The sequence below is a fragment of the Choristoneura fumiferana genome, chromosome 12 (assembly GCF_025370935.1).
Source record: "Choristoneura fumiferana chromosome 12, NRCan_CFum_1, whole genome shotgun sequence".
NCBI classification, from domain to species: Eukaryota; Metazoa; Arthropoda; class Insecta; order Lepidoptera; family Tortricidae; genus Choristoneura; species Choristoneura fumiferana.
This window is the reverse complement of record NC_133483.1, coordinates 16,960,577-16,985,846: the sequence shown is the minus strand read 5'-3', so window position 1 is coordinate 16,985,846 and position 25,270 is coordinate 16,960,577. Positions and strand designations below refer to the sequence as shown.

Here is a 25,270-nt window from a genome sequence, read left to right as displayed (position 1 = left end):
TTTATGTGACTTTATGGTTTTATTGTGGCATTATGCCTACATTATGCTGAGTGTATATATTTGAAGTTGGTTAATTATTAAGTTTCATTTGATACCCATATTACAAACATCACTCGCACATTAAATTGCAAAAAAAGTCAACGCGCTAATTTGATTAATTCCATTGATCTCTAGGTACTACTAAAAACAAAGAGCTGCAATTAAAACATTAATTAACCTCTTCAAAAGCACAATAAGTTTTAAACGTCCAAAAATTCACGGGCCCAAAACAACCCTTTCCTCCTTAAAAAGGTCCGACTATCCGGCCCGAATCAAATATCTTCACACACCAACAATTTTAATACCACCTACAGCTATAAATTTTAGAAAATTTAATCCCTTTATCGTACCCGTGCCTTTTGTTGGGTTCAAACCGAATAGGTTCAGGATTAGGGCCTGAAAGGGCTGTTTAGGAGATTTCGCTCTGTGGGCTTAAAAAGGGGCGCTGCGGCTGCGTTGTACGAGTACCACATTACTCTGCATCACACTCGTGGACATTGCCCTGACGAACAAATATGATAAGTCACATTTCTAACAATTTTATATGAAAAGGTGAAAAGTGATGAAATAGTGTGTGAGTGAAGTCACTTTGCTTGTCAGTGTATTTAGACGACATATTATTTTATGGCTTTTATTTTTATACGAGAACATTTTAGCAGAGTTCAATGATATGGACATTTACACCAGTAAGTAAATGGTATGATATATTGCGTTATGTTATGTGACAGACAATTAACGGATACTTTTCCACTCAGTCACTTTGTTTTAATAAACCGACAAAAAATGAGGTTCTCGAATGGTACGTTTGTTACGCGACAACTCCGCCAATTGTGGGCCGATTTTTTTTTGTTTTATTTTTGTTTTGAGAATAAACATTATTTTATTTATTTATTTTATAAGGAACATGATCGAAAACATTTAAAAATCCACCCTTTTCCATAGTTTACGGAATATACATGTGGCATGCTACATGCGACGGTGTAAACAGGGTTTAATCCGAGCAGAATGTGTCGGTGTCGCATCACTGAGCACGTAATTGTGTTTGTTGCTTGCGCACTGTCAATACGCTGCCTGCGTATGGGGAAATTAAATTAATTTTGACTGTAATGTACGTACAAATAATTTGATGTAATGATACTATTTGTATAGAAATTTAACTGCTTCGAATTTAGGTAGGTATAATGCTTCACTGAAACATGACATTGTCAAGTTTTAGAATTGATATTTGTTTTTTTTTTTAATCTGATAAGTTATTTCATACATGACGTATCAAATCAGGTGGTCTATTTACTCAAAGGAACATAGTTATCCTATTAATACTATAAATATGAAAGTCAGTGTATTATGTATGTGTCATTCCTTAATACTAAACTAGCTGAACAGATTTGGTACATAGATAGTTGGGTATCGGGAATATCACATGGGCTATATTTTATTTCTCTATCTGTATCAGGTAAAGTTTCAAGTATTCATGTAAAATCTCAAAATTATAACCACTAACTTTTAGACTCTAGAGACATGACATTTTGCACGGCTGTTCTTCATACACATGACACGATATCGGCGTAACTTTTGGAACTTCTCAAGATAATTTAATGAAATCCCAGAAATCCAATTCAATTGTCAGAAGTAGCGATTCTAAAAGTCTGGTTCGTAACACATTTTCAAATGACACATTTTCTAAATCAGTCCAGCCTTGAGTAATCAATCAGTGAACATTTTATAAAAAAAACAGTCAAACATAGAACTTGCTGTTATTTGAAGTCGGTTCAAAATAAAATTGCGTCATTTACTAAACTAGTAACTGAACGCCGCGCTCAATTACCAACAAACATACAGTATATCGTGATGGTACGGTTAAACAAATCCAATTTGGTTCGCAGACCAGGTTGACGCGCGCGTGATTTTGGTTAAGGTACTGTGGTCCGATACGAGGGAATCAGCGGCTGAAGAGTTTATACTAGGGAATAGAGGGCTACAGTAGCAACGGGATATCATGTTGTTCTGCTCGAACTTAGCTTGCTACAATGAGTTAGAAGTAGTAAGATATATTTCACATAGGTTATCCTTCAGATCATTTATTTATAAATAATTGTTCATTATTACATATGTTACATATTTTATAAATAAAAGACAAAATAAAGGCTTCATTAAAGAATCACAATCTACGGAACTTGGTTATTTTTAAAAGTTTTTATTAACTTGCAATAGTTGCAACCCTGATCTTGCAGTTCGAATTTCAAGTGGTACGATATTGATTTGAAATTGTATATGTAGGTACGTAAGTATCATTAAAAGACCATAATCTTCGGAACCCGTTTGCTTTTTACATGGTTTTAGTCTCACTGTTATTTTGTATGCTTGTTAATGTCAAATCTTGCAGCTCGAATTTCAAGCGTTAGGATTGACTTTAAATTTTGTATGCATGTGTAGTTTAAAAATTGTTATTTTTGTTAAAAACTTAATGTCCCCCTCTGTCCCTTTTACATACTCTTTGACAGCGGCAAACTGAGCGATGCCGCGGTGGACAAAGCCAGAGCAATTAGCGACAGAGCTACCGCTGTATAAATATCAATAGGACTCTACATACGTACGAGTGTACGTTGCATACACGTTGAGCATATACGTTGTTCTTGATTTCTGTTAACATTGACAGATGGTGCAATTTATCAATAGAATAGACGCGTAGGCAAACTATTCAATTAATATTACAAGATTTCCTAAATTTTCCCGTGGGAATTCTCATAAAATTACATCGTTATCATTATCGTTGCTTAAAAAGCACCTGCGAAACATTATGAAAAATTTGGATATGAGTCTCTAATCTTATCCAGTCCAGTCCAGTCGTTCCCTCGTGACTGAGGATCGTGGCCATCAAACAGGTCTACATTTGGAATGGATTATTTGTTTCCATCGGCTTCTGTCCATGGCAGCCCTGACGACGGAGCTGAACCTCGGCGACCTGGAGTCACTTATTTCTAATCCTATAGCTATTGAAATATTCGAATTTTATCATACGAGTAATCCGGCGGGAATATCGGGCAAAGAAAACTAAAATACTATTCCACACGCACGCACTTAATTTGTGCTGTAGTTTAAAAGGTACCGTGTCTGAATTTTTTTAAAGTAGAAAATGAGCTGTATCGCAGTTTGGTCTCCGTAAAATTGAATCAAAAGTCAAACCATAACAGCGTAAACCCGTATTTAAATCTTGTACATGCGATTAACTCATCACAACATCGTAAATCCGACGTCGTTTATAGACGTCACGCACGAGAGCGTTCAAGTTTTCAGATTTATCGCCATAATTTTGATACAACTAACGCATGATAACCACTTTGAGTTGATGAAATATGTTCAAACTATGTGTGTCATATGGAGCTTATTTAATGTTGAAAATACGGATCGACTATGTACCAAAACTTCGAGTCTAGAAGCTATTCTCAAATCAAAATTAATGGACTACTAATTTGACCCTTGCAATGATTTTTCATTAGGAATAGGTATATATACTCAAAATATAGTTACGCGCGCCTTTGACTGAATATAATGATTTTAAAACTTAAATTTGAATTTGTCCCTAGAACGATTAATATACAACTGTACGGAAAGAAAACATTTCAGATAAAATATGAAATGTGAATTTATCTCCGTTAGTACATAAATCAAATTTTTGAGCTCTTGACAAATATGAAAATAATAAATAGTTTAATTTTGAATGACTTAAAATTTTGCCGAATACCTGACAAACAGTTTTCGTTCTAGACGGCAATAGTTTCACACCGTTTTAGATTTTTTTTAAAGCGTCATTCCGTACAATCATGACTATATATCCATTTAAAATTATTCCATTTCAATGGTCAATAAAACACTACAATATTAGATACTGATATTTGATGATCTCATTGTACATTTTGCCGTTAATTAGGAGCTAATGATCCGCAAATCCTGCGGTCACAAGCATAGCAGCAGCTATCAAAACATGGCCGACACTGAATGTTATTTAGTTGAACTATTAATTAGGTAAGTATTGCGAATTAATTATGTTTACATTTGTTTTTGCTTATTGCAATGTCATTGTGTGTCCGCATTTAGTTGCAAAATTTCTCTCTAAAATGTAAGAAAGTTCACACAGAAAACCAAAAATACTACAGTTAAACTAACTGTTTGTTGCCCGCAACTCCGACCGCGTAGAATTCGTTCTTCGCTATCCCACGGGAACTTCATTTCCCAGGATAAAAACTATCTTAGTTATGTTCGTCCCCGATCGATCAGCCACGTCACTAGTTTCTCGCAATAAGGAAGAAAATAAGCACTTTTCCAGTATTTAACCCTAATAATAAGCCCCACTCTCCAGCGACTTTTCCTAGGTACGCTAAAAAGTATTTTGAAAAGAATGAATCCCATAATGAATCCCTAGTCGCCAAAGCAATTTAACCGCCCGCAATTCCGGTTAACTTAAATCAAACTACTGTAGAACAAGGGTTGCAAATTGCGCAACACGCAACATAATCGTTACGATAAATCACGGGCAATGTTGCCATTAATCAGAAATATTGTCTCTTTCATATGAAACGAAGGGTCGGGCTTTCATCACTGGAAAAAAACCGAAAAGGTAATTAACGCGAATACGAGTTACGTGTACAGTGTCCGAAATTAAATCCAGAAATTTACCCCGCTTAAATAAATATTATTGGACAGCTATAATGCCTTTTATGAGCGAACAACAACGGAGCTGCCAGTCCGTAATCTGCCCATTGTTGGGTAAATAAACAAGTTTTTCTATAAACGATCCGATTTAGAAATGGATATTGCTATTATAGTTATTTTGTGAGATAAAAAAGGAAAAATGCTTTTATTTTATACACTTACTTAGAATCTAAGTCAGTTGTAGTTCTTCTTACCTCTAAATTAAGCTCTCCTATTATTCACCATCATAATTTTCCATCATATTTTTATCCTAGTCATATTATTAATCAAAAAATATTTTGAGTATAGGCTCTTTACTCATAACCACGATATGATATCACATCATGCTACGTCGCGGCATCGTTCCAAAATGAGACGTCGTGTCGTGGAAAATCACGGAGCAATCCAGGAGTAGATTTCCACAACACGACTTCACATCGTGAAACGATGCGGCATTGTAGCACTAATATGGTAATGTGATAAGTGTAAGCGACCTAAGAGCCCTATATGTGTCTGTACCTGAAATTTGGTACACAGGTTTATCATCCCGGGAAATCACACAATTCTCGCAAGTTACCCACGAACCATTTCCAAACAGTCGAAGTCCCAAGCAGTAACTAGTAATTTAATACAAAATACCAGTGTCTTTACTCTTAATCAACGTTGCCTTCTGCTTCCCCATAACTCCTCTACAGACCCAATGTAAACATCCCTCAAACCGAATAAATCTTGCAACTAAAATATTCATCTCTACATTTTACAGTAGGGGAGGCTCGAGCCGTCATTCCCCATTTTGTAAATGGATTTTAAATTAATACTTTCACCTAAGGGATTGTCTAAAACATTTCATTACGAGATGGTCTGACTATCGACTGATATTGGATTACATCTATACGTGACTAGAAAAAGGTGGCTCGTGAAATTAAATGGAGTTCAAGTATGGAACCCTGTTATTTATAAAAAGTAACAAACCTGGTATATCAGATGGTATACAAAAATAAAATGTTTTGTCTGTGTCTGGCAATGGCAGATAAAGTTCAACAAGGACAATAAGGATTTATGAATACGGACGACGTTGTACCAAATTAATCGTGAATTGTACTAAAAAATTGTAAGACATTAATTACCTAATGCGTAGTTACTGTTATTTAATAAATTGGCGTTTTTTGTAATTAACTTTAAGATTTATGCATAGTAAGTAATTTTGGAGATAAAAAGGGGGGTGCTCAATTTTCATAAAACAATAAAGTAACAAATAAAGACCAACAAGCATTTATGAATACGGAAGACGTTTTGCGAATTTGCGAATTCTACTCAAAAATAAATTGTAACAGATTGTAACACATTAATTACCTAATGCGTAGTTTGTCATTGAATAAATTGAGCTTTTTTTTTAATGTACTACTTTAAGCACAGTAAGTGATTTTGGAGATGAAAAGGGAGATGCTCCATTCTCATAAATATTCCTTAATAACCTTAAAACCAAGATTTTCGATAGATTATCATTTTATTTACTAGCTCAGATATGAGGGTCTTCGTGAAAGGAGTCCATTTCCATTTAAGAAAATCGGCAACGTACCAGTCACTCTCATGGAGCTGCGGAAATTATTAATATTTTGGTGACTCGCATGCTCGCTTGTCTACAAAACTATTATATGAAAAACTCCTGAGTCCATCTAAATGTAAAATTGTGATAAAATGGGCAAACAACCAAAAAGACAGATGACAAATGAAGCGCGGGCCAGCGTGTGCGGATGACAGCATTAGTTGTAAAGTAGTGCTTGTTGGGTCGATGACCTCAATCGTCACAACTTAGAAGCTACTCGTAGTACAGACTATAGATTCCGTAGCTCACAAAAGATAAAGTATCCTAGTGGACTTGGGTCACGGATAAAACATATCTATCCCTTTTACGCGCGCCAATGAGGGTTTCTGTGATAGGCTAGTTGGCGCTAATACCGCCAGGTCCGTTTGACAACTTTGACATTAGCTTCATGTTTGTGATCAATTAATTCATTGTGTCTTAAGGGCGGTAAATAAATAATTACGAACGAGAGTCTATTAGAAGCCCGAAGTCGAAGACGAGGGCTTTAATGATTCGATGTTCGTAATTTTAGCACGTCCCATGCGACATACAATGTTTTTCATCACATTTGCGAGTAAAATTGTATATTTGTAAAAGAAAAACTAATATTCTTTCAATATTCTTTTAATATTCTTTCTGAGCAAATTTGTTTCTACAATTAATGAAATTAACGGAATAGAGTAGTAATCATAATTTTATATATATATATATATATATATATAATTTTCTAATGACTGTTTGTAGTCGTTATGCAGTGGCATTGAATTGTTTAAGAAGTGTGATTCCTACTTTTCTCTATATCAATATGAGTTGTGTAATACCGTTGCATATATTCTCAATATCTTTATATTTACATCTTTACCTGTAATTTTATATTTAGTTAATCTCTCCTCTCTGAACTAATCTGTTAAACCTATTAGTGGAAACTATTTTTGGCCTTTTTGATAATAAGGTGTATTACTGTATTTTGTAATATTTATGCTGTTTGTTTCCCAATAAAAGAAAAATAAATAAATAAAATTGCCGATACCGCTGACTGCACTCTGGCAGCGCTGCCCTCCTCCTCCCCCTCCCGCAGCATGCGCTACAACGTGCGTGTGCATGTGGTCCTGCAGTAACGCGCGCAGCACCATCAGTAGGCACATTGACTCATTTACCGACCTTGGGCTTCATGACAACAAAATTTGTACGCGCAATGAATCATTTACCGACCACGGGTTTCATGACAAGCACATTAAGGTCGAGGGTTTTATTTGGGGGGTTGCAACCAAGGTAGCCTGCATGTTACGATACTGTTTACGAGCAAGTGTGATGAAAAGAAACAAATGAGCCAATCGTAAGCAAGACTAACGTTAAACGGATATCTCTCGATACTGACGCCATCTAGCGTTATTTCGTATGTGTAAAAACCCTCACAGGTTAGAAAGGGATATAGGATGCTTGATTATCGTGACTAGACCAAGCGTGCTAAGCCCACAGGGGTACTATTTGTTTCTCAAGCTCCACTGGAAAGGTACCTTTTCCTAGATTGCGTACGTTCTACTGTGTACATGTTCTTTTTGAGTTCGCATTTTGGATGTATACACACACCTTAGATTTAATTTAATTAAGTTATTCAAGAAAAATAATAAAATTGTTAATATAAAAAAACAGCAATAACATGACTACATGATTTCATACCTCCACTGTCTCCACTTCTCCTATAAAAGATGCGTCACAAAAATCTGGTATCGTTCGGACGTAATTATTTTGGCAGAAGTTCCGCCATTAAAAGCCACTTGGCGGAAGCGACGTAATAAAACCGGACAGCCGGTGAGTAATCACCCTAAGCTTGCAATATGAATATCTCTACTATGATTAAGGGTAGTACTTCATTAAAAGCTTACAATGTTGTGTATTTCAGTTTCTTTTTAAATCTCCGCAGCACTCAGCACGGCAGTATGACTTGAAGAGAGATAAGCAACCAAGCGATATTATTCATTGATTTTGAAAAAGATGATTAATTACTATTAGAGCTTTAATAGGATGGTGTCAGAAATGAGGAGATACGTAGAAAGAACAAGGGTAACCGACGTAGCCAAGCGAATTAGCTCGTTGAAGTGGCAATTTGCAGGCCATATAGCACGGAAAACAGTTGTCCGTTGGAGCCGAAAACTTATCGAGTGGAGACCTCGGATCGGCAAGCGCAGCGTAGGACACCAACGAGATGGACGGATGACCTGGTTAAAGCCGCGGGTTCACGGTAGATGCAGGCCGCTGCCAACCGAAGCGACTGGAGGTCTATGGGGGAGGCCTATGTCCAACAGTGGACGTCCTACGGCTGAGATGATGATGATGATGATGATGAGGATGGTGTCAAGAAGCCCCATTTTACTATATTGTTTTTTGTAGTACAGTAAATAAACAAGCATTCGTCTCAACTGTTGGTAAGGAATATACGCCTACCATTGACAAGTTGCGGCAGTACAAAATCTTGAAAAATTCGTACAGCTATTAATGTACGATTACAAGAGTACTTTCAAAATCAGATAAGCGAGATACCGAAGTAAATAATGTAACAGATATATATAGGTACCTATATAACCTACAAGTTGGCGCGTCACACGGATGAATCACTCGATCGATGCGACGGGGTAAGTTGCACTGAGAATTAATTCAGTTCAAACTTTCTTGATGCTACACCATCTAGGAGATAACAGGGCAAGTTCTGGCGTTGTTCTATCTGCAATTATTAAGGTTAAGATGCTCGCAATGAGTAGCGAACTTCAGGTTTTTAGGTGGTTAAAACAAAGAAAAAAAATAGTAGAGGGAAAACATAGAGTCTACATGAACAAATCTTCATAGTGAAATAAACTAATTTCGCAACTCTCGTTTGGCAACCTGATTCATTTCGCAACTTGTCATTTCGCAACTGTTTAATATTTCTGAAATTGTAAATGTTTCAGGATTTTTATAAAACTTACCTAACCTAACCTAAAGGGCTCTCTACACGATGGCTTTGAAATAAATCTGAAATATTTACAGTTTTAGAGTTTGCGAAATGAAAAGTTGCGAAATGAATCAGGTTGCCAAACGTTAGTTGCGAAATGTATATGGATACCGGATATTTGTAACCTATGTAGCCTTATACCAAACCCCTCAGTATTAATTAACGGAGAAGTGACTGATTTATGATTTAATACTTTGAAACACCCTGTACTTATGAAGATACGCAATAAAATACTAAAAGATATTTATAGATTTCCATACCCAAAGGGTGTCAACGGAACCCTATTACTAATACTTCGCTGTCTGTCTATCTGTCCGTCTGTCACAGGGCTCTATCTCTTGAGCCTTAATAGTTAGACACTTGAAACTTTCACAGATTATGTATTACTGTAGCCACTATAACAAAAAATACTAAGGGGCTGTTTCGCCATCCATTGACTAGCGTTAACCGACGGTTAAATGTGATGCCGTCTCCGTCTATTCGAACAAAACAAATAGAGACGGCATCACACCTAACCGCCAGTTAACACTAACAATGGATGGTGAAACAGCCCCTAAAAATGAATATTTAACTTGGGCTCCCATACAACAAACACGATTTTTTTGCCATTTTTTGCTTGATATTAATAACGGCAACAGTAGACCGTAGACCCTTGAAATGTTCACAGAATATTCAGTTGCATAATCACTTTAAAATTAAATAATTAAATTAAAATGAAATAAATATTTAAGTGGGGGGCATGTAACAGACTTGATTATTTTCCGTTTTTTTTGCTAATGTCTAATGTATAGATAATGGTACGGAACTTTCGTGCGTGAGTCCAATTCGCACTTGGCTGGCCGTTTTATTTTTATATACATATTCATCTAATTTTTTTTCTAATTAAATTCCTAAAAAGGAACGCTACTCGGGTTTTCGGCCATTGTCCAGAAGGTAGACACGTTGCTTAGCAAAGAGATTCAGTGTGAGAGAGATGAGATTGTGTGTGAAGTTCCCAATGCGCATTGGGCCCGCTGTGGAACTACGGGACGTATATAGGCCGAGATAATGATGAGATATATATCTAACTCTATTTAAGCACTTGGTGCTATTTCGATACAGAAGAGCCCGGAATTTTCACGGCATTTTTGATCTGTCATAGTGACTTCTTATTTATCGACTCTACCCTAAATTACGTCGATTATGATTTATTATTGTAAAATAATAATAGCAATATCTTTTATAAGGACACTAATGGAACACTTATCAGCACTACTACAGACTTTGAATATGAAATTGAATTATTAAATTAGAAATTGTTAACTATATTCATTGTTTTCATTGCATAGTCCATATTTTTGTCAATGTCTATTGCACATTTTCGACTGCTCAAAAGTTAATTGGAAGAGATCGCTCTTTAACGATAAAACTATCTATTGTTGACTTCTACTTTTAATGTTGTTTAACATGTTGTGTACAATACAATAATCTAGTAGTGACATCCTGGGGGTCCAGCCAGCCTGGCTGGCTGAGCCAAGATCGTCCATGGATCGTCTCCGCAGAAAGGAACTTCGATACATCAATATTGAATGGCGAGAAGTCACTATGACAAATCAAAAATACCTCAAAAATCCCGGGCTCTGTCGATAACACTGCCGGTGACTGCACAGAGTATTATTTATAGTTTTAATATAAACGTATCGACAAATCATCCGTCTCTCTTTGATTCATTGGATTTTTAATACTTGCTATATACCTAATAGTTATAAGTAGACTGTTCATGTAGGAATATGAAAATTTCACGTCCAACACGTCGCGTAATTGAACTGTAAACGTTTGTTTATTTCGCGTAACGCATGTCCGAACAACAGACCACCCACCATGGCATTAATTGCAATGATTGTTATAACGTTTTAAACTTTCGTGATTCTCACTCATAGTCAAAGTATAGGTAGTGGAATCTTGTTATTAATAAGTGTCGGCGTTGGGATGAATGTTGGGAGGGACGATCGGACGTTGTTAGTGTTGTGTGTCGGTGTGATAGGGTGACTAATAAAAGTGACCAAGTGCGGGTAGTTCGTGATACGAGTGCTGGTACTATTAGTGATCAAGTGCAGGTAGTTCGAAGAACTCGCGCTGCTAGGCAGACTTGACACCCCACACTTCAGTCTACTCGTGACCACGTCGAGGTAAATATTACTTGTGTAAAAATAGCGTGATAAGTCCCGTATGTGGTATTTTGACTATGCAATGATTGTTGTTGAAAAGCTAACCAGTAGAAGCAATAGTTGGTCCTGCAGCAAATATCCCGTATTAGATTGTTTTCTCATTCTACCTGATAGGCTATTGTCCGCGACTTCTGCGAAGAACTCCGTTCCTTTATCACCCGCGGGAACTTTTTTTTTATTGACACTCCTACATCCTCAGAGTCTCAAACTAACTCCATGAATATTTGATACAACTCTATTTCTAGGGCCGGAAGGAAGTGTCCGATATTTTAACACGCTCTGCTGTGGCAGATATTAATCCAGGTTATTAAACATATACATTAAACATGGATCAATGCACAAGGAATCATTGTTGTTAATTAAGAAAACCTGAAAACTATCAGAAAACTAATTTAACCACCTGCTGATTATATTCCGTAATATTATGACTCGAAATTTCGAAAGTCAACGAAAATTTAAATTCTGAAGTGAAACTCGAGGTTTCAGGGGTAAATAAAACAGCTCTTAAGTTCGTGCTTTTCAACCATAATATTATTATTATAGCTTCGTGTAGTAAACACGGTGGATATAAAAGTTGAACATACGAACAGGGCCATAATTTTCACGGAAGTCGTAAAGAGACGCCGAGCGGCCATGTTGGAATGGCAACATGGCGCGTGTTTTGGCGGGAAAACCCCCGATGTTTGTTTTCCTTTGTAGTAACACGACACGGTGCTCTGAGCCTGGCGCTTGCATATTAATTTAGACTTTTCGTGAAAGAGTGTTGGAATAATTTGAAGCACCTGTGCTTTAGTACACAGTAGGTACAAATTGTAAAAACAGAGACTGTCACTGTGTCAAAATTTCACCTGTCCCCGCCCTACTAAAAAGGATAGGAATTTCACGAGAGCTAAAATCACAACCGTGCATCCACATGCAAAAAAACATATATTTTTCCAGCTTAATGTATCACCAAAGCTACGAGTAACTAGATACTTAGTTTAAAAAATGGTTTAGGCGGAGATGGTAGTTTAAAAATGATTTAAATTTATTGGTAAATACCGTTACGTAATCTACTAAGATCTATAACTTAAAGACAAGAAATAACGACCAAGTGCACATTGGACTTCAAAGATGCCGTACATGTCTAAAACCTGTGTAAGTTTATTAATATCTGCCAAAGCGTAGCGGGCAAAAATACCTTTTTTTTCGACTGCATGGCAAACGAGCAAGTGATTCTCCTGATGGTACGAGATCACCACCGCCCATAAACATCTGCAACATCAGGGGTATGGCAGACGCGTTGCCAAACTAGAAGCTTAAGATGGGATACCTCACGTGCCAGTAATTTCACCGGCTGTCTTACTCTCCACGCCGAAACACAACAGTGCAAGCACTGCTGCTTCACGGCAGGATTAGCAAGCAAGATGGTGATTGCAATCCAGGTGGACCTTGCACAAGGTCCTACCACCTGCAGATCTGAGATCTGACACGTCTAACTGACCCTAGAAATAGAGTTTTTTCATGTCAGATATTAGTGCTCGTGACTGTACGTTATTTTTCTGCGGAAAGGTTCCACAGTGAATCACGGTGGAAAAATTTGTTCGATATTAGAGAGAGAAAGAGATAGAAAATCTACATTAATAGGTAAGTATTATACAAAACAATACAGAACAATATTCATTAAGCCCCACAACGTAATAAGCAGTACAAAAAGTAGAGGTAGGTATAAAGACCTTTACCTTTTCCTGTAGGTACTGCTTACTATATTGTGGCGTTGAATAAAGAACCATTGTATTACATGATGCCATATAATATACGGTAAATAACCTCACGCCCAATTTCGCTACGATTCCAAATTAACGATTACGAACGTCATTAAAGATTATAATTAAGATAGCAAAGGCATAAAACATAACACCTGAGAAAAACCACTTAAGTAAACCATTGCAACATTACTACCGTTATATATTAATATTACCGTATGAGCCATTCTAAAATTATATTGTAGTCGCTTAATAACTGTTTGCCCCTATTGTGCTGAAATGGGTAACACAGGCTGATAGGGAAACTTTGTTATCTATTTGTTAGCTAGCAATACAGAAGTTACAACGTTCGCGCTTAACGATTTCAAATTAAGTGTCGTAGACAAAGTGACTATAAAAAGTAGAGTCGTAAAAACCTTAAGATTTTAAATTTTATCAGTTCAAGAGAAAGAAAATTGCAGTGCCCTAACAGGGTATCATGTACCTACTAGCATGTTTACTTCAAGGTCTACAACAATAATGAACATGATCGAAATAAATTAATATGAATATAAAATAAACTAAAAGAATTTCTTTGCTCACCCGCGACCTTATGATAGTTAAATGTATGCAAAATATGCGTGTTCATATTTTGCGTGTGCATATTTTGCATAAATTTAACTATCATAAGGTCGCGAGTGAGCAAAGAAATTCTTTTAGTTCATTGATATGGACCTCCGCAAAGTAACGCCTGATTCAATAAATAATTTAGAAATAAAAATCTTTTTCACCTCAGCACCTCAAACAGGCAGGATTTGCTATGAGAAATCAGTGAGCAAAATCGTATTTTGCTCACTCCGTGAGACAAAGTAACTTTTTAATTTTTTTTTTTAATGCTGAGTAACAGTGTTGGGTCTACTCACTGAATTCCAAATGTTTTAACCAAAGAGGATTTGAACTTTACTTTGATCTGTCATTTCACTTCAACACGAAAAAAACGAGAGATGATCAAAATTAAATGTGTTAAATAAATACTACTCTTTAGTTTTTAGGCTTGAAGAGGTGAAAATAACGAATTTGTAGCGGGCAATCGAGGGCAGCAATGTAATACTAACTAAGTACTTGCAGGATTTTTCTTGCAGATCTAAAATGGGCTATACTGTATTTTATGACGAGGATGATGATGAGGATCTATAACTTGTCTTATATCAGTTTAATTAAGGTCAGCTTTCGTTCATCCCGTGAAAAAATACACGTCTTGTAAAAATTTAAATTAAAAATATCGAATGAGTTATTAACCAATTATTTCATTTTTAATAACACTCGAGCTCAGTTTTTGATTTATGATTATGCATGAATACATGGAGCTTTCACAAAAAATATTCAAATGAGGCGTTAGCCCTAACGAGGGGTGAGACGAGATGTTTTATCCATATCAATGTGACACTGGCGCTGGAGCGAGACATTTTAATATGCCTCCATGTATTTATTACATCGCCTACGCAAATGTTACAACTGTAATGAGAAAACTACGTGAAACTAATGACGTTTCCCAAAATCGTATCGTTATAAATACTCCAAAATAAACGTATGATAGTTAAATTTATTTAAATGTGGTCTAAGATAACAATTAAAAAAGATTTTTACGCTGTTTAATGGACGATAAATATTTTAAATCAAGTTTAGTATGTTTAGGGTTTACCTACTGCCGTTTCGGCAAAATATTTTTCGCCAAATTTCACTTCCCAAAAAACTTATCGCAGTAGTTTCATTTCCCAAACGAATCTTTGGCATATTAACATTTCGCATATTGTCATTATGACAAACGTTTATTAAGCAAACGTTTTCTTTTGGATAATATTATAAAAAAATATATTTGTTCAAAATGACACTTCGCTCACGATCCAACCACAGAAACCAACTGCTACCAGAAAAGTAGGTAAGGTTAGAACTGCATCCCCCACAGAAACAGCAGAAACGAACTGCTACCAGAAAAGTAGGTTATTGCCATGCAATATTTTGGGAAGAGTGATGCCAAACGATACATCTGACTAAATAATACTTGGTAATATAAAACATGACTAAATAATTATTTTTTGCGATCGCCAAAAAAAATTTACTAACTGTAAAATTGCGATAAGTTGTTTTAGCAAATATTTTTTTGCCAAATGATAATTTGAGTAAAATATATTGGGATGTGATACTTTGGGAAAAAAAAATTACATTAGTAATCCATGTTTAGAGGTGGTCAAGATCGTAAAGCATGGCGTGGTTTGGTGTTGACTTCAACACCCACATTATTTAGGTCACTGCGCCCGGATCGTAAGTAAGTAATTAAGCTTTGTCACAGAAATTGTTATGATTATTATTTAAATGACTTAGTGAAATTGTTTGATAAAATACGAACATACCCCCGTTTTCACGAAGCTCGCGCGTGGACTGCAAAATGGGATGTGGATAGAGCTACATTAAGATACTTTTAGAAATTACTGGGCATTCTATTTTACCATCACTAAGTAAATTACTGTCTACTTGTTCCTATCTTACCTACGACCTGAACAAAGGATTCCAAGATATGCTCCAATAATTATGACAGTAAATCGTCTTACTTCTCAGGTACGTAATTCACTCCACATTCTGTCAAGACAGAGTTTCAAACTCTGCTCCAAAAGCCTTAAATTTAATTCCAACTTAAATTCCTTTCGTTTCACGTCTGTAAGACAATAAAAAGTTTGTAAAACTTTACTAAGGACTTGAAACAGTGTGGCCACGGCTACGGTCAGTGGCGTGAGCGTTTTTTGAATACATTGCTCGGTGGGTTTCCCGCTGAGGGTGCGTTTCCATCAGATATATGCGCGGATGCTTGCGAGGAACATGTTTATCATGAACCAATAACCTTCATTTATACCTATCCTCGCTCCGCTCAGCTGTTTCCACTAGAGTTGCGCAGCGCTCAGCATTCAGCGCTTAGCGCTCAGCTCAGCGGAACACCAGTGGAAACAGCTACGCGGTGCGAGACTAAGTAAATTAAGCGTTTCGTTAACATATATTCTTCGTTAAACCAATGTTCATGATAAACATGTTCCCCGTAATGCATCCGCCCACATATCTGGTGGAAAAACAAACTGCTGTACGGTAAGAGTGATAGTGGCTGGGCCGTGTGACTTCAAAATTATCCTTTTTAGTAAAATTATCAATGTATGAAATTAAAGACAGCTATCGTCAATCGAAACAGGTTTCTTACCTCTAACTGACAGCGTCGCTCACCCATCCCGTTACGAAATGCAAAGAGGAAGGAAAAATAAGACGAGACGAAACGAAGTAGTAGGTAGGTACAGTCAAGTGCAAAGATATCGACACGGCCAAAGCTGCAAAAATATGTATACACAACTTTACGCACTAATTAAGGTCGTGTGTACAGTCAGCATCAAAAGTAGCTATACACTTTCGTACTTTGTCGTTTTACAGCCACATACACTCCGTGAGCTCTTAAAAAATCGGATTTTAGAAGCATTCTTCGGGCATTAACGATGACACGCGATCGTGATATGCGGTTCTGTTCTGTTATCAACTTGCAAAACTTTTCGAAATTACCGTAAAAGTTATGTAAAGAATAACCATCAGTACAAAATAAACCTTACCGTAGTAATATTACGCTTATCTATCTTTTTCTAATTTTAATACAAAATGACTTTTTGTCATGATACAAATAAAAAAACAGCATTTTCGAATTTTTCCATCGTTAATTTAAATAGAGAACACCCCGCCTTAACACACTACTTTTGTTTGGAAGTATATAGATAGAGCTGTTATACTGTGTCTACTTCTCTTGGGTGTGTCAAATTAATTTTCACCTCAGCACCTCAAACAGGCAGGTTTTGCTATGAGAAATCAGTGAGCAAAATCGCATTTTCCTCACTCCGTGAGACAAAGTAACTTTTTAATTATTTTTTTTAAATGCTGAGTACAGTGTTGGGTCTACTCACTGAATTCCAAATATTTGAACTTTACTTTGATCTGTCATTTCACTTCAACTCGAAAAAAAGCAAGAGATAGGATCCAATTTGTCGATTACAAACTTAAATTAAATTTTTGATATTAAAAATATATCGAAATATTTCCAAAATGTAAATTTTCCCGATCTTTTAATAAAGTATGCAACCTCGTTGCACGAAAGCCGCTTCTCTTGTTTTTTTTTTTTATAAAAGAATTCCGTATACTGCCTCTCAGTATAATTATTATTTGTTAAATTGAATGATTTTTTAACAATCTATTTATATTTATGTAATAGAAATCTTAATAAAAATCATATTAAAGGTTTAATTGTTCAACCTTTTCAATTACCCGAGATGAGGCTTTTTGCAATATTAAAAAATAAGTGTGACATTAGTACAAGAAGTTAAGATTGCACGTTATGAGTATGCGATTTGTATTGTAGCTACTGGACTCTTTTTATGGTTTTAAATGTAATTATGTTATTTGATAATAATCGGATTCTATTTTTAAAAAATGTGTTTGTTTTGTAAACAGGTAGGTATATGTGGTTTTATACATTTAAATTATGTTTTCGCTGCTGAGGTGAAAAATTGTATGTGTCACACGAGACCAAAGTTTTTTTGCATCTCGTGTATTTCAATCCCTTGCTGATCTCAGGATTCTAACCTAGAATCACTCGCTAACGCTCGTGATTCAATTATAGAATCCTTCGCTTACTCGGGATTCAAAATCAACACTCGCAACAAAAAACAACTTTGCTCTCTTGTTGCACAAATAACTATTTTTGGTCTGCTTCGTTTAATAGTTTTTTAATGTACTTTTCGAAATCCTCGTTGCTTCTATAACTCGGTATTGAACCTCATTAAAATATTTACAGTCAAGACATTTCTTGAAACTTTCAGCTTCTTTAAAAAAAATCATATACATTATAATTATAAACAATTTCCCATTATTGGCTATTTACAGAAATACCCTATTTAAGTTGACTCCCCATAAAAATCAATTTTCGAAAAATAATCTTCCGTTTTTTCCTCTGCCTTGAAAACAATTGAATCATTTGAACAACAAAATAAGGCTTTTATAAAACAGTACGCCGTCCGCGCCGTCGCCCTATTCTGAATGGGTTGTAATACTTCGTAATATCAATTCTCAAAAGGCCATAGGAGTAATAAAGTAAAGGAGGCAATTTGCACCCCTTAGCGAGGACGGACAAGATACCGTCACGCTTATTTCGAATAGTCATGCTACAAGAAACTTTTGGAAGTTATTCAAAAGGGGAATCTTGGAATCATAACTGACTAGGCAGGGGGGCGTGCGGTGTTGCGGAATACTTAACTTTTATGATGGTAAAATACTTGCTCGGATAAGCTATCTTTGCAATGTTGGCGAATGGGTGACAGAACATAAAGTGAAATAACAGGTTAATAGGGAGTTAAATCTAGTCGATCCTTCGATAAATATACAGTATGTCGGTCTTCTTTACTCCTTTTTTCTTTATTCGACTGGATAACAAACGAGCAAGTGGGTCTCCTGATAGTAAGAGATCACCACCACCCATAAACATCTGCAACACCAGGGGCAGGGAGGGGTGTAGGTACAGCTGATTAGTGAAAATAATTAATACATAGAGCTTATTAATTACTTTAGGACTGACTTCGGAGACCATTACTATGAGTTAAATATATGAAGTAGATGAATAGAAGACATCATAGTAATAGCCATAGAGTGTAATTAGACTTCTAGTAGGTACTAGCGGACCCGTCAGACCGGGTCCAATTGCGTTTTCAACTATCAACCAACGTTGTTTTGCCATATCAATTATTTTAAGTGAATATTTTTTTAAGCAAATATAAAATAACTAAGTTATTGTAAGTGTGTGGGGAGGTCTAATATAACTGACAGTTACGAAACCCATGAACATATTTTATATGAGAATATGTTTTTTCTTTTATTTTATTTTTTCGAAAATTTTACAATATTTTTAATACTATTACTATTATAAATCCTATTCCTGACGAAGACAAATCCAAAAATACAAAAATCATAAAAATTGGTCCAGCCGTTCTTGAGTTATAAATGGTGTAACTAACACGATATATAGTATATATAGATATAGATTTATTGTTAATTTCTTTTTACGTCAAAAGAAAAATAGTTATGAAGAAAATGGATCCTATAATTTAACTTTGTCGTACTCATGTAGAACTCTTCATTCTTGTCTTTTTTTTGAGTTAGTATAATTTCGTCTAAAAAGCAGCTAACCCGCTTTTTTACGTTGCTTTTTACCCCCCGCCCGTCCACACGTGTTTGAACACAACATGCTAGCAGTTTTTTTTAAGTTTAAAACTGACTTATGTAAAGTCAAAATACATACTACGGTTATTTTTTACTTGCTCACGGAGCCAGCAAAAATTAAGCAGTGTGAAACCAGATCTCCTGGTTTGCACTTACCTTAAGTGAGAAGTTGTGGGCTATCCAATTTAATTCAATCATCACAAGCACCAAGGTATGTACAAGCCAAACCGGCTCACATGTCATCAGTATGGGCTAACGATATCTTTGAAATCAATAAAAACCTTATTAACGGCGCGTACGAGCTCTCAATCTGCGGAAACTATAAAGTTTTATCAGGTATATCTAACAAGGCGACCCGACATACCGGTTAGGAGGTTGTTGCTATTACATCGCGCGATAAAAAGATTTGCTGACTGATATGGGAGTTATTTTGATTTGATTTCAATGTAAAGAGACATGAAGTAATAACTGCTAAAATAGGTATTTGTTTTGGGATTCCGCATCCGAAAGGTGACAAAAGAAACCCTATTACTACCTTCTACGCTGTCCCACTATCTGTCACAGGGCTCTTTTTTGAGCTACATCATGGACAGCGTTATCGATAGTTTCCTTGAATCCGTGTTCAAACGCAATAAGACGACCAGATGGCCTAGCGGTTAGAGAACCTGACTACGAAGCTTGAGGTCCCGGGTTCGATTCCCGTGTCGGAGCAGATATTTGTATGAATAATACGAATGTTTGTTCTAGGGTCTTGGGTGTTTAATATGTATTTAAGTATGTTTCTATATCTATATAATTATATTTATCCGTTGCTTAGTACCCCTAACACAAGCTTTGCTAAGCTTACTTTGGGACTAGGTCAATTGGTGTGAATTGTCTCGTGATATTTAATTGTCTCGTGATATATTTAATAAAGCTGCGGTTCTACCAGACATGTGCAAAGATGTGACGCGAGCAATGTGTATTTCATGAACCAACAGAAACGCTTCATTTACCTCCCCGCACAGGATAGGTAAATGAAGCGATTCTATTAATTCATGAAACAGACATTCCTCGCAACACATCCTTATGCAGCAGGGTCCACCAAGACGCCGATGGGCGTCAAAGTCACTTCAAAAGTCACACAAAGTCTTGCAGAAAGACGTGCTTATTTACATCATGAAGGATACTTATTACTGCCGTGACTGTGTCTTAATAATCGGCGGGTTTCATTTGACAAAGGAACGCTTATATTTCCCGTGAGAGCCTTAATGATACTTCCATCGGTTCTCGCCTGAACCGCTTTTAAACAATTTTCGTTATTTTCGCATTTTTTGTTTGCATAAATTATTCAGTTTACGCTCTTGTGATTTTTCCGGACCCCGATTGATTCGATTTGTTTTAAATTAAAAATACTCTCAATGGGAGTTGAAGTGGAAAGATAAACGTTCTTAGGGACACTTTAACACTTTATAAAAAATATTTCTGAGGAAACTTTAGCCCTGTACCGTTGCAAAGCTTTAGATTTAATCAAAGCAGCCATTTATATTCCTATCCTTATTGTCTTATTGCAAACCCCGCTAATGATGATTGCTTATCACAGACCTGTATTTACGTGGATATACACGCCATACTCTCGTCACGTCCTGACTTTGATGTTTTGGCCAAAAATTAAGTGTGCCTGAACCCATCAATCAATTTGGAATGCTGTACGTACAAAATGTACATGTAGTACAGATCTAGTGAATAATGTTTTTTCTTAATTGATTCGTTAACGGATATAAACTATTCTTGACCTTCTTAAGTTATCAAACTTTCCCCGTACCAAATTTTATCTAAATCCGTACTTACTTCGGACGGACAGAGTTACTGTCGCATTTATAATATCAGTACCTATTAGTTCAGATTGTATTCAAAAATTGACACACTGATTTCTACCACGGGCAGCATTATGCTGATTTGGGACCATTTCGTGACCGTGCTATGTATTTTTAGTTTTCTTGTTTTTTTGCGTAATTGTCACGAATAAATGTTTTTTTTCTTTATTTCTTTTCTTATTTTCTTAATACATTTTTTTATATAAGAGGGGGCAAACGAGCATGAGGGTCACCACATGGGAAGCAATCACCGCCGCCCATGGACACCTGTCAATACGAGGGGTATTACAGGTGCAAAAAATGTGCGAGAAAGGTGAAGTGGACTGTATGGAAATTTGCATAAAGCGACGAGAGGAAAGTACGGATGGTGAAGGAACGGGTTGGAAGCAAAATATTGCGTCTCGCGACAAAATAATAAAGCAAGATAAGTAAAGCACGCGAAATAATGGCTACTGTCGAAAGCTTTCACCTAAGATCACATCGCCTGCTGAGAGGCAGGATCTTAGGGCGTCGGTAACGGGCACTGTTGGCTCGAAGTCTTCAGCTCCTCCGGAATTACTGTCAACTCTTACCTCTGGTGTCGCACTTAGCCTTCAGATCAGCGCAGGGTGTGCAAGGAGCCTTCAGCAGCAGCAATGAGCTTACGTTAAATTTAAATTACAGTCAAAGGAAAGCTGGTAAAGTTCAGGCAGCGTAACGGCTGCTCACAATTCAGACAGATTTCACAGTACTTTGCGTCGTCTATATGATTATAAATCCGCAAGCGTCCTGTAATAATAATGTTACTATGGGCTTTTATTGCAAAATGGGTCAATTATTCGATGGCATTGATATTCCTAAACTAACTATCGCTGTCCGCTCTCAACAGCTGCGTGGAGTCACGCACAAATATGCTAATGAGGGCTATCGCGTATGAATTCGCCACTAGAGGCGCTAGTGTAGCGTGAGGTCTCCGAAATGTCAAATCTCATAGTTTTTGGGTGAGCTACGCGGGTTTATTTACAATTAGAATAATTTTGTGAATATTTTTCAATATCTGAAATTTATTATGGGAAATATGCGTTCCGGGGCAATGAATGTCTGTATTTTGAGACAGTTTTGTCTTTCGGAAACCTTTGTCCTCCCTTTTTTCCGAACAAAGCGGGGACTATGCAACACTGTGGCATGCTCGATATTTTTATGGTACGGTTTTAAGGTGTATTAAATATGATTTTAATCTAAACTTTGTTTTCACGCCCGTAATAACAGACTTTGAAAGCCATACTTATAAACCTCACGCAACAGTGCGCCATCTAGTGAGACAAAAAACGATAGCCCTCATTAGGCTTGTGTTCGACCGAAATTCGTATGCAACCGAAACAGGCTCTATACTACGAAGAGCAAAATTCGAACTTCATCTTGCCGTCCCGGTGCCGCCTGTATTATTTAATACGAGACTGAGAGGGAGGATACGATACGAACTTCGATTTTCGTATTTCGTAGTAGCCCCCTGGCCCTACTACGAAGCTCAAATTTTGAACTTCGTATCTTGCCGTCCCGCTGACGCTTATATTATTTAATACGAGATTGAGAGGGACGTTACGATACGAACTTCGATTTTCGAATCCCGTAATAGCCCCTCAGAATCCCAATTCGAGGGCGGTTCTAGAAGGTACTTTTTTTAATTTATAAACTATCTTTTGTACATTACACGCAGTAGGCCATACTAACTGTACAGAGAAAAACTTTTTAGAATACGAGGCATATAATATTTTTTTCAAATAATCGCTATAAATTTAATATTTGATGCGCTTCACCTATAAATATACATATTTTTGCCAAAAAAAATCACTTGTCTTATGTTTTCTTATAATCTAACTGCTAGACTGAATAGATTTTTTTTTCCCCAGGAATATACCTCGCTAAGTGTACATATCTTCTTTTTTGTAACGGTACATTTCAACAGAAGCAGAGTTGAAATTATGTTACAATAAAACACAAATACATACAAAGAGAGCGGTAGAGACTAGTGATGTAACGAATATTCGCATTCGCATTCGCAAAATTTTGGCGAATGTTTTGCGAATATGAATATCAGAAAAAAAATACAATTATTAGATAATAGTAGGTTCATAAAATCAAAATACATTCATTTCTTATCTTTTTTATACAAGAAAAAATTACTTAATCTCGTTATCACATTATCATTATCAGTCTTCACTTAATCATTTGTTATTATTTATTTATTTCCTTTGCGATGCGTTCGTATAAACTCGGTAATTCTCGGAACAAAATACAAACGGAACGCACTTCGTTCGAACGAGACTGCCATAGACAAATTGGCGCCAGAACTAAAAACTGAATATTCGAATGCGAATGAATTCGCGAATGTTCAAAGAATTACATTTGTTACATCACTAGTAGAGACAAAGATTTAGATTAAATTGATTGGTGAGATTCAGTCCATCTCCTATTTCTATCTAGATTATTCGAAATTGAATCTAAAAAAGTATGCTCTGAATGACATTACCGAGTTACCTTACGTAAAAAAGAATAGTGAACAAAAAATTGTAGAGTCAAAAATGTACTTACAATCTTTATCCATGTTCTAACTAATATTCTGACTAACATTATAAATGCGGAATTGCTGTCTGTCTATCTGTCTGTGTGTCTGTTACTTTTTCATGCTTAAACTTGATAGGATAGCAATAGTGACAAATGAATTCTTAGCAGACAGAGTCACGGGAAATAGTTAGTGAATGATATAGCCCCAATAAGATTACGTATTGTCTAGTTGATCGATTGATATTGCAACCCCATTGCACTTTTTACCCCAAAGGTTAATGACCGCGAAGCCCCAAAGTTTAAGAGCCGAACTTTAATTAAATTACCTACTTAATTCATGTGGTAGTAAAACTAGTTTAATTCCGGAATTGAGCCTTATCAACTATTTAATCAGAAGTTTGCAATTTGTATATTATAACCTAACTTAAAATATAGCTTATAAATAAATATATGTATAAATAAATATATAGATGTAACTTAGGAAAGTTGAAAAGTACAATATCTCAAAAACGGCTGAACCGATTTTATTGAACCTAGCTATAAATCACCGCAAGAAAACACGCTTTCACATACAAATAACCGCATCGAAATTGGTTCATTCGTTTGAGAGCTACAATGCCACAGACAGATGGCAGACAGACGTTGCTTAGTGTGAAACTTATAACACCCTCTTTTTGCGTAGGGGGTCAATAATAATGTTATAAATTCGTCACAACGGCGTCAACTCCTTTCGCAATCATAGTCACAGTGGTAGTATTTCATTATAATTCACAATTAAACCGTTTGAAAGTGAGCATTTTTCAGCCAAGAGCTTTAAAATCCGGCTAAGTGCGAGTTGGACTCGCGCACAGAGGGCTCCGAGTAGATAATCATATACACTATAAATGATAATCATATATTTTAATTTTTGTATTTCTTTTTTTTTTTTTTTTTTTTTGTTTGCTGTTGTTGTTTTTTAGTTTGGTTGTATTTGTGTGTCTTTGTGAATGTGAATAAATGTCTTCTATTCTATTCTATTCTAAATGGAAGTTTGTTTGTTTGTTTGTTTGTTTATACTCTTTATTGTACAAAAAAAAAACAAAAAGGTTACATAAATAAAAGTTGTGTTAAGTATCTACGGATTTAAAATCATTTTAGCAGGGCCCTGCAAAATGTACGCAGAAGGGCGTAATTTTAATATCATCATCATCAGCATGTCAGTCGAAACGTCCACTGCTGGGCATAGGCCTAAGACTCTCCACTCAGACCGGTTCGGTCCGGTTCGGTATGGTTCGTATGTAGCTATAGAAATACAATATTATCTGGACATATTCCAGCTGTCTGTCTATTACGGTTATTGAGATATA

The 25,270-nt window shown here is 36.1% G+C and overlaps 2 protein-coding genes across 2 annotated transcripts in view; one reads left to right on the top strand and one right to left on the bottom strand.

Moving 5' to 3' along the window:
* LOC141433520 (calcyphosin-like protein) overlaps nt 1-25,270 on the top strand; it is a 111,424-nt gene that overhangs the window by 8,851 nt on the left and 77,303 nt on the right. The gene's annotated exons all lie outside the window — the stretch shown is intronic.
* Nucleotides 1-25,270, bottom strand: part of stan (Protocadherin-like wing polarity protein stan) — a 266,412-nt gene that overhangs the window by 223,857 nt on the left and 17,285 nt on the right. The window lies entirely within an intron of this gene.